Below are 16175 nucleotides of genomic sequence, written 5' to 3'. Positions count from 1 at the left end.
ACAAACAGAACAAAACATGGATGGAAGGAGAGGAAGTTGCATGCTAAGTGTTTCTTGAGATTAGGTTTGAAATGCTGAAAGAATAGTAGCCATCAACCACTTGACTTGCACTTGAAATTCTTGCAGAAAACAAAGGAGGAAGAAGAAAAGATTTTGAGAACTGAGTTCTGCAGTGGACTTTCAGAATCAGGGTTTTTTTCTTGTACAATCATAGTTACACACCTGGATGTTTCCTTCAAAATGGGAGAAAAATGCATTTCTTTTTTTGTTCTTCGTTTTCCCATAATAATGCTACAGATTTCTTGATTAGTAGGGAAAGTTGTTTACATCCAAAACTGAATGTCTTAAATAGTTGTGTTTGAAGGATTTGAGTCAACTCTCCTGTGGCTGTCCATTCTTCTAGTAGGGTTTACAAAGAAAACCATTAACAAAGTTTACTATCATTCTAGCTTCTGTCTTGGATATCTGCTGAGCCTCCCACTATGAAATGACAGCAGTTTCCCATAATATCACTCATGGACAAGTACTTACCAAATATATTCTACTAGATCTGTATAAGTGCTTGGGGCAAGCACAGAAATGCAAGGCACTTCTAGTTTTTCTTGTAAACACCTCATCAGATATCCCAGAAAAAAAAAAAAAAAAAAAAAAAAAAAAAAGAATCCTCAACTATTCAGAAGTCCTGAAATGCCCTGACAATGGAGATAATAGTTTTATCAGAAGTAGAACAGTGTTCCATCTATTTCTGTCATGTTGATTTACAGAACTGGAAATGTTTCAGTTCTTTCACTTTTTCTCACAGAGATCACCACACCTAGTAATGAAATGTTATTTTCTGGGCTTTTTTTCATATTGCTCATGGTTTATGAAACACTGTTAAAACATGGTTGTTAAGTTTCAGTGGTGTTCTGAACATTCATTGTTCCAAAAATATGACATTTTCCATAAGTCAGGCAAAGACTGAGAATTATCATATCCCTATTGCATAATAATGACACATAAGATACCAAAAAGGAATGGATTAAAAATAAGACATTGAGATCAGGAGATAACTCATTTTCATTAGTAGCATTTATTAACCTTATTAGACAAATTCTGTCAGCTATTATAAGAGTGTTTCAGTCATGCAATTCTTCAAAATATTTGTGACAGCAAAATCCTGATCAAAATTATGGTCTTGAGGATTGCAGTTTTGAAGTCTTTATAGAAGAAAAGACAGAACTTAAATGGACGTAAAGCCAAATACAGAATAAATATAGTCCAAGGATATTGAAAAAATAGAATAGAAACTTCATTATTTTATTTGCAACATTGTTCACCAAATTTTACTTCTGTAGATACAGAGATACACAAGGTACATGCTTATGTTTTAGATTTACTGGCTTGTGGTTCTTCAAGAGCAATAAACACTCTGTGGCAACCAATACTCATTCTTGCCGAAGTCTGAGAACTGATAAAGGCAGGTTGTTTGTGGAACAGTTGCTTTGATTAGAATAATAATATAGTTGTGTGAATTGGAATTCTTGTGCTTATCAGCTATTGTAATAATTGTAACAATTTCACACTACCTAGGGATATAAAGAATACTGCATACTTAGGAATTATGTTTTCAGTTACAGTTTTCTTGTAATTTTGCAAATTTACTGTAATGATGACATGGTCTGATCTGTGAATATTAACTTAAAAAGGTTTTTACAATGTATGGCTTGAATATGTAAGTATGCACTTATTCTTCTTGAATCTCATCACATCTAGAATTCTCTTCTTTCCATTCCCTAGTTTAAGCTTGGGTTTATGTATGAACTTTTTTTCTTTCATGTATGAGTTCATGTAACTTCCTTGGGTTTCATTTTTCCTGCATCATGTAGGCTTAAGTTGGCCAAAGAAATCTACCCATAAAACACAAGGTAAATACAAAGTTCACTATCAAATTCAGAATTGTGCTCTTCAGAATAGGTAGTCTCTCATCTGTTTTTCATATTCTGTTTAACTTCTGAGATGTAAGAAAGCTATCTTTTAATAGAAAATATGCAATAATTTCAAAGGATGAATTTTTGAATGATGAAGCTGAGGTGTGTTTCCAAGTTCATTCTTCTTTCTTACACAGATATTTTATATGTACTTTATTTCTTTCACATTTCCTTAAGTAGTAATAGTTAATACTAATGTAACATTTGTAAAACCAAAACTAGAACACCTCTGGTCATACTCTCATATCTTCCTGCTCATATGCTGTCTGCGGTATGCTGTGGAATGGGCTGGCATGCCACAATTAAGTGTATCTGAGTGGAGATAAAATATGCTTTGGTGAGAAAAAAATGGTGTCCATGGAGAAGTATGCCAGCTATGAGACTGGAAGTGAAATCATACTTACGCTGCTTGTTGCCATCATCAGTACTCACCTGGAGAAACCATTTTCCAAGATGATAGAAAAATAGTTTTAAATTTGGCTTTTGTAGTGAAACTTCAGGTTAACGTATAATTTATAATTACCAGTAGGGTCATTCTGTCTTCTGTAATAATGCTTTGTAACGTGACTATGATTGTCACATTATGATCATTTCTTTGAAGCATCAAATGAGGTTTGCTTTTCAAAACAAGTTTTAGATATGATAAGGCAAAAATTATGCCCCATTAGGGACTGAGTTTTTTAATGGGAGATTATTCTGTAGTTGGAGTAAAACAGCTGTTAACTCAGAGGGATTAGATTCTCCCTGCTACCCAGGAAAATAACTCAATAATAATTTATTTTGCTACCTCAGTTCAGTACTCTTTGAGTAGCTCACTCAGAATATTTGTTGTTGCTGTTTTTTTTTTTTTTTTTGTTGTTGTTGTTGTTTTTTTGTTTGGTTTTTTTTTTTTGCAATGTTAAAGAAGCAGAATCTCTTTTGGAAAATGATTTCAACAGAATATATTGGGAGAGGCAGAAAGAACAGGTAACAAAACAAACAAAAATTACAAATATGACAACTAGACCTCACAGTTCCTAATTTACCTAGATATTGCTTGGATATTATCTATTCTGTTCAGGTGGATTTCACATGACATGAAAACTATAGGGAAGTTAATGCATCTTTTTGAAGGCTGTGAAATAAATATTTCTAACATTGGCAAGCAGACAGTTTTTGGCTGGTGTTTTAATTGGGGGGTGGGGGGGCGGGGGGGGGGAAGGGAAGGGATATAAAACATATTTTATTCTGCTTCATTCTATTTTGAAAGCTGTATATAAACTGTCATTCAGCAGTAGGTCTTCAAGTGATGTCATTTTCTTACAAACTCAGTAAGGAAAAGTAAAAATCCAGTATCAGCAGTATTCTTTTGGACACTAAGCTTGCAGTTGGTTACAGTCCACTTAAATTCCCTGAAATAATTCAAGCTGTTTCCAAGCTAATTTATAAGCCATCTGTTTCATATATTAGGTGCAATGTTTTTTTTCTTCACTTACTTTCATCTGGCATGATTGTTATTAAAAAACAAAACAAAACAAAAAACCAACAAAACCCTTAAGGTTCTACTGTATGACCCTCCTAGATTTTACAGATCGCTGTCACAAGACACATCAAGTTGAAAAAGGCAAAGAGATTGTTTTTCATCATCATCACAACAGTTGTTAAGAAAAAAATCCAGAGGAAAAAAAGAAAAGCACAATTTTATCATAAATTTTGTTTACAAGCTGATAAACAGAACAGTTATCTGTCCATTGGAATCTCTCACTGTGTTTAGCAAGAGAATGAGCACATTTCTAGTCACTGCTACAGATTCTGAAGAACTGCACGTAAACAGGGTCACGTAGACAAGAAAGCACTCCTGTTTTTTTCTCCTTGTAATTGATACTTAAGTTCACACAGATGGTAGTAATAGGAAAGCAAACTCCAAGACTGCCAACTGCATCACTCCCAGTTCTTTCAACACACCTCATCTGAAATGATAACCATAATTGTTCTTCCATCCACTGTAAATGTTCTTCTACCTCTGTGCTACACATCTTTTAAAAGTATTAATTTTTAATTTTTTTATTTTTTTTTTTCAGAAGACTTTCTCTTCAGAAATATTTTGGAAAAAAATTACGTGTTCTAATTTCTTTTTTAATTAAGATTATCTTACAGTTTTAGTGCTTCCCAGTAATGATCTCCTGTCAGAACTGATTTTGAAGTTGCACTTGAGTTTATATCTTAGCTAATTCTCCCTCTGTGGCTTGTGTTATCTAAGTGTCAGCTGCCCAGCTCTGCAGTATAGCAGCAACAGAGCAGGCAGCAGCGTGTGATATGTTCCAGGTGTATGCTCCCCGGATAAGAATAAACGCGACTCTGCTCCATGTAGAGAAACTACTCTGTTTCAAGTTTTCTCTCGCAACTTATATTAACATGTGCCAAATAAACTTTAAAAAATGGATTGGGATATTACTTCTTTGTTACCTTCAGAGTTTTTAATGAAACTGCAACAAGGAAAAAGTACTGTAAAGTGTGTTCACACTTTAAAAGCTGGTGTTTGCACAAAGAAGCAATCAGCAAAATGAAAACTGGATTTTTCCTTTAGCCAGAGGAAGCCCCTTGCAACATGTTCATTAATGCTAGGATTGTACTGACTCAGTACATACTTGGTGTCTCTGGTTTACATCATGTCAGTGCTTTATGTTATAGTTTTTGCTTTGTTTGTATCTTATAGTTTACTGGGACTAATGAGAACCATGTCCTTATAGCTAGTGTGCAAATACTCTTTACAGCGCGTCTGATGTCTCCTTTATCTATCTTATTTATTTCAAATGCCTTTTTAAGCCAAGACACCCTTCTAATCCCTCCAAAAAAGGATGTATGTTTCAGTTTTTTCTGTTTCCCCCCTCATATGCAGTATGTGTAGTACTGAATATGTATCTTTATATATTTAAATATGAATATACACACAATTCAGTAAACTGTAGTGAATCTCCCATGGTTCTAGTTGATTCTTATAGAATCCGTCCACCTACCACCAATATTTCCCACTAAACTAAATTCCTTAGTACAACATCTAAATGCTTATTGAACACCTCCATGGAGTGGAGGTGACTCAAACACCATCCTAGGCTGCCCATTCCAGCTCCTGACCACTCTTTCTGAGAAAAAATTTTTCCTAACATTCAACCTAAACCTCCTCCGGCACAACTTGAAGCCATTACCTCTTTTACTATCTGTCTGTAGTGTTGCCTGGGGTTGTGGCAAATGTGCAAAACCAAGATTTAGTTCTGACCTCTTTTCCTAAATTGAATATCTAATGCTCACTGGGAAAGACCAAAACAAATTTCATTGTTTTCTTTCTGGTTATCTCAGGAAACTCTATTTATTCCGAGCACAACATACTGAACTTTAATAAGCTGAGAAAACTTGCTGCCTTCAATGCAATAAAATTCTATCAATAACTTCCACTTTCATCATATTTATCTCTTATCTTGCCCCTGATTATGAAAGGATTACTGAAGAAGTGAGCAAATCAAGAGCTCTCATATCTCTGTTTGCTTTTCATGAAGTGTGTACAAAGAACCTTCAAAAGCTTTTTAACTTCCATGTGTAATTATTTCTCCTTATCTCTTTTTTAATGAAGAATGGCTTGGAACTGTGCTTAAGTTTGAGCTCAGAGTTAAAAATGTGGATATTCCTAAACACTGATTGAAGTACCTAATTACAGAAGCCTGAGTGACAAAAACTTTATTATTTCATTTCCCTCAAAAACATCAACAACAATGTGCTCTGTGCAGTAAGAATCTAAGTATGTGAACTGTTTTCAAAATAGTTTTAACATACAATAAATCAGTGTAGCTTGGTTATTACACATTTGCTGGCGACTAATTTTTACACATTTGCTGGTGTCTAATTGTTATTGTTGGAACTTAATAATTATTAAGATCAATTTATTAAATATGAGAATTTGACTTTATTTAGATCTACAACATGCACCTTCATGCACCTTCAACTGTTCTTTGCTCCACACATCTCCCTTTCGTTTATTTTTTGTTTGTTTATTTAAATTTGTTTCCCAGTATATTGCAAATAATATATATATTACAGTCTAGGAATGGAACTAACACTACTGCAAATAGAACCATAAAATGGAAAAACAACATTTTATGTTCTGATGCTATAGAAAACAGAGGAATGTGGTTTTAACAAGAGCCCTTTACCTAATGCAATGAAGAGTTTCCCAGTAAAAAGAATCCAAATCAAAGCACTTTGCCTTAAAATGCTATAAATATCCTTGCAGATATCAGTATTGAATATAATAGCATACACAACAGGAACTAAATAAATATATGCATTAGATTCCAACAGAGGCAACGATAATTTAGCAGGATCTACCAGTGGTTGTTTCTGCCCTTGTTTTTTTATTTCCAGCAGATGTCCCCTTCTGGTAGTGGTGAGGGACTCCTAAAAATCAGAATGGAAACAGTGAGTATATAAACACTCTCCAAAGTCTTTTAAAATTAAATGGACATTCATAAAGCTTACAATATTCTTTAAGTGTGTATGTACATTGTTATTTAAAGCTATAATCTGCTTGTCAGGAACTCCATTTATTACCATTAGATCGACAAACTAATACTACTGTTAGTCATGTAAGGCATAATCAACACACTGACTTTGAGGAAGAAAATTATTATAACTATCATCATTTTGTAAAAAAATTGTTTGATAGCTTACCATATCTGATGAGTATGCATTTCTTACCATGCCTTAAGGAGCTCTTCTTAGAGTAGGACAGTAAGAAATGAACCCCACTAAAAATAAGATAAAATATAATGACAATGACGATAACAACCTCCAAAAACTAAGACCATGAAACTTTTGAGCTTGATTTGACAGTAAATGTCATCCCAGTGCAAATTTCAGGGCAAGCATATGGGAGAGAATTGGTGTAAAACAAAGTCCAACCAAACATTTCAGGGAAGGTCGTGGGAAATGTCTCCTACCTTGAACTTGATTATAATCAGTTCTAATTATTACAAAGCTCACGTTGATTTTAGAATGCAATAATAAAATTTCAGCTTGCTGGAACTTGAACCAAATGTTACATTTAATACAAGAACAATCTTTTTTTGATGAGTATGTTGATCAAATAGTAAACATGATCTGTCATTTTTAGTTTCAAATAGCTGTCTATGCTAAACGTTACGGAGCTGTTTCATATTGTTACTGAAGAGTAGATAAGAGTAACTTTGTCCTTAGAAAAAAGAAGTAAATTATAATTAATTATTTAATATATTTCCATTTTTATAAAATTATTTCTCTTCATTTCTTTACCAAATCATTACTATTAATAGTATTAAATTTACAAGTTCAGCCAGTAAACCTGCATTTTAATAGTTGCAGCTTTCAGCTCTGAACAGCTTTATGGTACATGACAGCCAGCAGGAACTCTTCCAAAAAGGCTGCACTTGACATACTGGGCCAAATTCTCAGATTCAATAAATTCCTTTGATACACTGAAAAAGCCCATGAAAGTTTTTCATCTGGAATAGGTTCTTAACTTCTTCTCTTACAGTCTATCCTGTATTGGGAAATCTGGGGATAGGTATGGGTTTGCAGAATCCCATGCAAAAAATAGGACTAAAACAATCCGTACATTTTTCAAAGCTTATACTGAATGGTGCATCTCTCCTATGGAGCTCAAACCAAGACTTGAAATACCCTAGTAAAGTGGTAAATCCCTCATAATTTCTATGTTTATATTTTTCCATGAAGGATTTTCTTTCCAATGTTTAATGTTTGTTTTGTTTTGTTCTGTTCTGTTTCCCACAGGTAGAACACATCTCTGACTTTTACTTATCTCAGAGCATGTCTTTACTATTGAGTACCAGACCAGAAATGGTTACCTGATTCCTACAGTCCTCTAATTTTTAAGATCTTAACTTTCAGACTGATCTAAACTTCTAGTTTCTCATTGCATATGCTCACATCCTACATTTGTCTTCCTCCCAGCCTGGAAGACAGTGATTGAAATACTGAATTGCATTTTGCAACAAAGTACAACTTATTAATTATTCTTGAATTTGAGTACGCGAATAGAGACAACCTATTCTTCCACAACAAACATGTTTCTTTATGTCACTATCTCACTCTTCGTTAACTTCTCTAGTCTTATCTAGAATAATTACATGTACTTTTTTACAGACTTCTAATAGGTCACTATTGCATTTTGATATACAAATGCAGTGCCTGACAGAAGACACTTAGTCTTTGGAAGTTGGATTTGTGGTTCCTGAAGAGCATGGGTCTGTTAATTATCTTTCAAATGTAGCTGAATACTGTTTTCAGAGACCCTCTTGCATTTCTTTATTTTAAACTGCAAGGAGAGGTAAGCCACTATTGTCATTATTGGTACTCCCTTTGCTGTCTCAATTTTATAAATATCTGTATTGTAGCACCTGTGATGGCAGAATTAACAGTAGTTCAAGTACTGATTGTAGAATAGAACATACAGTTTTAACAGCCATTATTGCAACTGCAATTAATACTGCTGTGTGCCTGAGCAAGCTGCATAATGGCACAAAATTTACTTGCAAGACCATGGGGAGTAGTCCTTGGACACTATATTAGACATTAATGCTGTGGAGGAATATCTGCCAGCCTCCCTTTCATTTGCCCTTTGATTATAAATAATTAATTAAATAAATTTAAAAGGGTATTGCTCATTTCTGGGGTGATATCACATGGAAGTTTTGATTTATCGGTATGATCATCAGAAATAAATAGTTGCATTTTTTTATTTTTATAATCCTTGCCACCTTTTCCTGTTTTTTGACAGATAACTTAGGATTAGTAGGCAGAATTTTGAAGATACAGTTTAAGAAATATATAAACTGCCAATGATGACTGCGGAAAAGAATAGCACTGACAAAATTTCATCTGTTAGTAATGACTTGGAAGAAGGCAATCTATCAGGGAAAAACTATTGCTTAGCTGAAAAAACAACATGCATGATCTCATAAGAGCAGTTTTCACCATGGCAGATATATTGGTTGGCATAAAAATGATGGACATGCCCATTTTTTTTTGCCACTGGCTCTTATCCTGTCTACCTTGTTCTTCCATGCTGTGCTTATCTAAGGGCTCAAGCTGCATGTGGCAGAAGAACTCTTGACCTTTTGAGTGCTCTGCTTTGTTCCTGCTTTGAAGAAGCTTGTTAAAATCAGCTCAAAGGAGTGGCAGTTAGATTGAGAGATGCACTGGGGAGGGGTCATATCTGCTGCCAAAATATTTCCAGGAACTGAAGATAAAAACCTGATGGCAAAGGACTTCTGCAGTTGGAGAAGAGGGTTTACAGTTTAGATATATTTGTTATGGCTCATAGGAATGGGATCAGTGTTGGGAATCTGCTACTGGCAAGGAGACAGTAGGGGGAGAAAAATTTAATTATAAACATATTTATTAACAATGAATGCAAGGATTTGATAAGGAGTTTTCATTTTTAACACATGTGCATTATTAATCATCGATGATACTAGGGTTACAAATAGGAATCTGCCTGGAGGCAGAAGGCAGAAAAGATGATTTTTTATTAAACATATTGAGCCAATTTTTGTCCTCTGACACATGGATGAAGCTTTCATTGAACTCCATGGGAGATCTACACTTGCAGTGCAGGACATAATTTTGCTCTGCATGTTCCATATATATTAATCATAATTAAAAATATGGATAAAGGCAGGGCTGAGGGATATATGGTTGAGGTATGGTTAAGGCCAAAGTAATCTAATTTATCAATATGTATTTCCTGTGGTCCCTTGTGACTTGGCAGGGGATAAAAGAAGATGTCATTCAAACAGTATGAATATACACTGATACATGCTTTGTAATATTTCCTGTTGTAACAGCAGTTACAATTCCTTTTGTTGTTTTTAAAGGATCTTTAAAGAAGGCTAAAAAACTAAAAGGCTGAAAACAAAGTTTAAACTCTTGGGAACACCATGATGTATCTAATTAGTTCTTTGCTGAAACAAAAATCATACCCTAATGCAACAAAATTAAACAACAAAATAAAACTGTAATGCTAAGTATTATCATTATATTTCTATATGAAGTGTTAAGTTGTAGACCTGTTTTCTATTATGCCTTTTGGACTGGGAATGTTTCCCTGCATTGCAAGGGAGTCTTATTTCTGTGCTGTGAAACCTGGCTGTCCTTTGTAACTTTCTGTAAGTAAATGTTACAGTTAAACTAACTCCCTGGATTTAATAGTTATATCTGTGCGTGATTTTTTTCTAATTTGCTTGCCACCTGTAAGGTTAATTTATTATATAATATTTACATGTCATTTTAAAGCTCGGGGTCAAGTTACCATCTTGAGAAGTGGCCTTCCCATCTCTTTTCTGCCTTTCATTATGCCACTGCCCTTCTCATATCAAATTTAAGTAAGCGTTTAGACCGTTTTCATCTGTATCCTCTGCTTGCTAATTTCAAGCACCTCCTTTCTTGATACTTAACTGTAATCAGAGAACTTTTAACACCTCATGGCTCAGACCTCAGTGTTTTAAGCTTTCTTTCAAGATCCATTGCATTACATTGCATTAAATTGTGTCTTCTCTTACTGGATCTATAACAACTTTTAGTGAAGTTCAGTAGTGAAGTCAGTGGATCTGTTTGTGTTTAAACATGAGTATTTGCAAAATGCAGGACTGTAATCTGGCATTTTCAGAAGTTATGAATTTATTTGTTGAAAGATGATGAGTACACAAACTCCTTGGAAAAAATATCTGAAGATAACTCAGTAAGCATACCCAGATGTTAATCTAATTAACTGATAATGCCATGCTAACCTAGAAATTTTATCTAGCAAATATTTAATAGGTCTTTAAAGGAAAAAAATAAATAAATAAATAAATAAAAAATGAAGTGCATTAGAGAAAACAGATAAGAACAATGAAAGGGTTTTTACCTAGGCCATTCAAAATGATTTTTTTAACATTCAGAGCATAAGAATATAGTTTTCTTTATAGGTGCAATAAAGTTGTTTTCCCACTTTTCACAATGTTCTTTCAGGACATAAAAAGAAGGCTAAACTATATTAACTTGTTCACCCTGTTGATTTTGGAGGTACTTATCCCGAATGCTTAAGAGTTGTCTTTGGCATGAAAAGTCTTTTTTTTTTTTTTTTTTTTTTTCTTTCTTTCTTTTTCAAAGTCACTTTCTAGTTGTACCTGAAATTCTCTGTGTGTAAACAACTTGAAATTCTTATGGTGGATTGAAAATCTGTACTTTACCAAAGCACTTGTTCATTGACTGAGGGGAATTCAATATGTCCTGGAGATTAGCTCAAATACTTTAGAAATGAGAGTTGATCCAGTTTCTTAAATGCAAATGTACCCAGATGTTTTGGAAATTTGTAATGAGTTATCAGGATATTATTTTGCTTGACATGGCAGACATATTAATAAGATAAAGACGCAACATAGATGCAATAAGAAGGAAATTACTGATTTTTGAATTTAAGTATTGTTAACTAGAAACTGTAAGGTCAACGTGAATTAGTTCAACCCAAAGTCTAAAGTATCTGATATCTGCAATTGAAATTCACTTAGAAATATTAAATAGGTGCATTTAAAATATTCTGTACAGCTGGAATGATGGATCAACTTTCATTTCATTATTTCATGTGACAAAATTTGTGATAATAGCAATAAAATATGGCCGAATCATTTGTCATATTTCAGAGGACGCTGCTCATGTTTCACTGAGCAAGTCCTGAGACATTGCTATCTCACTGTTATAAGGACATTTGGAACATGGCAGTGTCTAAGACAGACAGCCTCATAAGTCCATAAAATTCTGTGAAACAGATATTTGTTTAAGGATTTGCATGTGAAAAATCATGGGTTCTGATGCTTCAAATATTTATGTTCATTGTTAAATTCACTGGTATGTATTCACTTTGTGCTCAGCAAGCCCAGGAATTTAAAGCCAGATACATGTGTGCTTGTGTGATGAGGAGGGTCCTAGCATTATAAAGACTGAAACAGACTTATTGTAATAGTAAATTCAAAAGATTGGATATGTACAGAAAACAAATTGAAGGGGTGGTTTATTTTTCAGGTAGTTCACTAGGAAGAGAATATGTCTATATCAGATGAAAGAAAAATTTTCATTTGAAGTATTTTGTTGCTAGAATCCCATTCCCAACAATTCTCTTAAATAGAGAATTAATAAAGAGGAAGAAGGTGCCACAGGAGGTGGAGGGATGTGATATGTGAAAAACAGTATGGCTTCACCAAGGACAAATCCTGCTTGACCAACCTAGTGACATTTATGACGGTGTCAATGCATCAATAGACAAGGGAAGAACCACTTAAGTCTGGACTTCAGTATTTTCTTTGATACAGTACCCCTCAACACCCTTCTCTCCAAGTTGGAAAGATCTGAATTTGATGGGTGGATTCTTCAATGGACATAGAAAGTGCTGCAGGATCAAGTCCAGAGAGTGGTGGTCAGTGTCTCAGTGTCTGGATAGAGGCTGGTGGTGAGTGATGTCCCCCAGAGGTCAGTGCTTGGACCAATACTCTTTAGCATCCTCATCAATAACATTGACAGTGGGGTTGAGTGCACCCTCAACAAGTTTGCTGATGATATCAACCTGTGAGGTGCAGTTGACACACCAGAGGGTTGGGATGATATCCAGGTAGACCTAGACAGGCTTGAACTCATGATTTTCAACAATTCCAAGTACAAGATGTTACACCTGTGTTGGGGCAACCCTCACTACCAATACAGTCTGGGGAATGAAAGGATTGAGTGCAACCCTGCCAAAAAAGACCTAGGAGTTCTGGTAGATGGCAAGCTGGACATGAGCCATCAATTTGTCCTCGCAGCCCAGAAAGCCAATTCTGTCCTGGGCTGCATCCAAAGAAACATGGCTAGCAGGTCAAGGGAGGTGATCCTACTGCTCTGCTCTGCACTGGTGAGGCCTAACCTGGAGTACTGTATCCAGATGTGGAGTCCTCAGTACAGAAGTGAAATCAAGAAAATCAATAGTGCCCCCGGTGGCTCACGGTGTTAGAACCGCCGCTTGCAACACCAGAGGGCCCGGGTTCGAATCCCTCCTGTGGCGCAAGGGGTAAAACTGCCACTCTGCTACACTAGAGGGCTCGAATCTCGGGAGTTGGACTGGATGATCTCTAAGGTCCCTTCCAACTCGCACGATACTATGATAATATGATAATAGAAAATAAAACAAACCAACCAAACAAAAAAGCCCCAGCATCTGTACCTTTAGAAGTTTTCTTTTCAACTAAATTAAAATACTGCTATTTATTATTACTTTTATGTCTTTTGTTTTTAATTCCTCTGACTTTTAACTTCACTTTTCTGAGCATGATGAATGATCTTGCTGAAAATACTATCTGTTTGTATGAAACTATTGCAAAATGAAGATGAGAAGCAGACAACAGTCTCTTAAGATTTGAAATAAAAGATAGAATTCATAAATTCTATCACTAAGTAGAACTATTTCAACCTATTTACATTAAAAGAAGAGAAGATCTGGAATTGTTCAAGCATTACTGAAGGGCATTTTCTGTGCCTTACATGACCTACTTTTAAAACCACAAACTTTTAAACTGTCAGAATCAGTAAATCTATCTGCCTTAGTATTTTTATACTATTGAGACAATACAGAAGATTAAAAAGATTTAATCCTCCACTATTTGTGTGAAATTATCCCCAAAACAAATGCACAGAATAGACAAATCAATGTAATAGTACAATTTCTAAATGTGTTCTTAAACTTTCTATATAAGTTACTGTAAAATTATCCTTCAGTATAAGTCATCTTCTGTTGTCCTTTGTCAAGACTGCTTTTATACACCTATTACTATGTAGAAATATCAACTTTATGAAGGAACTTGAATTACACAGTATGGACTGCTGGCAGGATGCCATTTTTTCACATGCGCAGCAGGCACTCTTTACAGAGTCAGTGTAAGGTAAAGTTTAAAACACTTTGCATTTTAGTAAGTTAAAACATGCCTTCAGTTTTTGAAATAGAGGCTGCGAGTAAGGCTGTTGGCCTGTTTCAGATCTTTTCTATATCATCTATTAAAAATTAGGACCCTTAAGAAAGGTCTTTTTTCCCTTAGTCTTCTATTTATATTGCATTAATTTTATGTTGCATAAAATTAAAAACGCCTCTCAATACAGGGTCATTTTTAGGGGAACATCTGAAGAATGAAGGGCAGGAACATTTGAACATTTGAAGAATGAAATGCTTCCTATTTGTTTCATGGAACTGTAACAAATTTTTCCCTTTCTATTCTCATTTCATGAGAACTTGTTTATGTGATAGGTAACTTCAGTCTTCCATAGCTCTCAGTAAGTGCAACACCATTAGTTTTCTAGAGCATTTGCTTTTAAGGTTGGCAAGAAATTAACAGAAAATATTAAAACGCATGACAAGTATCCAAAATTTGATGTGTTTTAGTCTTAGGAGCTTAAGATAATTCAAAAATATCTTTATGTTCTATATCCCTAAGGAAGAGATCTGAAGAAATAGTGGCATATTAGTGCACAAAGATGATACTTATAGTGTATAGCCATTACTACTACCAGCTCTGAATTTACTACATTCAGTATCTCTGCACGAATGTTTATCACTTGAGGTGATGAAGAAAACCTTAACTTTTTGGGAAGTGGTTATTAGACAGGAATGGCACAATCATACTTGCTTTTGTTAACACCTTGAATGTTAGAACCATTTAAATATTTCCCAGCCTATCACTTAAAAATACATTCTATTGTCAAAATGTTGCAAACAAGAAGCCTAATCATAACTGTTTGCCTGAAAGGCTAGGGATGATCCTTCAGTCTAAATATTGGAACTACGGCTCTCCTCCAGTGTAGAGTCCTATAACAATCTGTGCAGAGAAAAATGCACAGGTGCCACAGGCAATTGGGAAGGATGGCACCCTCTGTATCCATGATCAGCCTCTTTAATCACACAGGTGAGGGAAGTTGGGAGCATGTTCAAGAACAGTGGTGTATGGCAAACTGGTAATCACCCTGAACCTCTGATTAATCAGCTGAGGCAAGTGATGTGTCAGCTGTGGGAGCACAGGTGAGAGTAATTTAGTTGTGCTCCTGGAAGGGGTGGAGCTTGACTCCACCTCCTCTAGACCTCATTTAAGGGCTGACCACCACTAAGGCAGCATCTATTGGAGATTGCTTCCTGGTGGAGATTGTTTCAGCATTTCCCAGCAAAGGCATCCATATTGGTGAGCTTTTCCTTATGAATAAACTTTTGAATATCTGTTACCATCTTTGTATCATTCCACCATACAAGTGGCTATGAAATTGTTGATTATATTAAAAACAAACAAAAAACAACAAGGAATGCAATGCTTTTGTAATTATCTCAGCTACCCTTTCAAAATTTCATCTAAATCTTAATCCTGAGAAGATAGTCTCTGCAGCTCCATCTGGGAATAGACATTTGTGCAAAACTGTAACGTTTTGTTTTTAAGAACAAGCTATGCTGTGTCTGTTTACAAAATTAACCTCAGAATTTATCATCTGTGCATGATGATAAATCCCAGTGGATATTCTATAAAGGTGTTTAGAAGCCTTGTAAAATCTGCCTTTAAAGATGTAAGGGCATTGTATTATAGACATTTAAGTTTCTGTAGATTTGTTATTTTCTATATCAGTGTGAAGAAGGTATGTGTCAAAAGGAAATACCAGAATGTTGATTTCACAAAAATAAGCTTTCTCTGTGGTGCTGACCTATACTTACATGTGCAAATGCAAAAAAAAAAAAAAAAAAAAGGGGGGGGGAAGTTTTCCCAATAGCTGTGCTGTATACATTGTATACACTTCCACTAGGAATTCACACGGATTAGCTCTGGTGTATGAGAGAATTGTTTTCTCAAAGAAACTATTGTCCTCATCCAAAGCAGAATGAAATTAGGGGTGTAAGCCAAGGTATACCACAACAACCACATGGCTTCAAACATTCAGAAGAATTACAGCAGGTGAAATACCATTCAATGAATATGAGAGGCTAGGAGGCTAGGTAGTTGTGCAGTTTCTTTCTTCCCCTTTTCTTTCCGTATTTGATTATTCACAGAAAATCCGAGATTGATTGTCAGACATGCTTTTGATCTGAGCTGAAAGAAAGAGGAGTAACTTTTTTCCTACATTTGCAGCTTGTTTTCGCTTGAT

At 35.0% G+C, this 16175-nt stretch overlaps 1 long non-coding RNA gene across 1 annotated transcript in view; it reads right to left on the bottom strand.

The window, feature by feature from the left end:
* Window positions 1–3336: 3336 nt before the first annotated feature.
* Window positions 3337–16175, bottom strand: part of LOC140261650 (uncharacterized) — a 33137-nt gene continuing 20298 nt past the window's right edge. The window contains exons 3-4 of the long non-coding RNA XR_011905756.1: window positions 6672–6748; window positions 3337–6398 (exon numbers count right to left, since the gene is read on the bottom strand). This is a non-coding gene — a long non-coding RNA (uncharacterized lncRNA). The remainder of the gene's footprint in view (window positions 6399–6671; window positions 6749–16175) is intronic.

The sequence above is a fragment of the Excalfactoria chinensis genome, chromosome 1 (assembly GCF_039878825.1).
Source record: "Excalfactoria chinensis isolate bCotChi1 chromosome 1, bCotChi1.hap2, whole genome shotgun sequence".
NCBI lineage: Eukaryota > Metazoa > Chordata > Aves > Galliformes > Phasianidae > Excalfactoria > Excalfactoria chinensis.
Note: the sequence above shows the minus strand (reverse complement) of the source record. Positions and strands in the feature narration are given on the sequence as shown.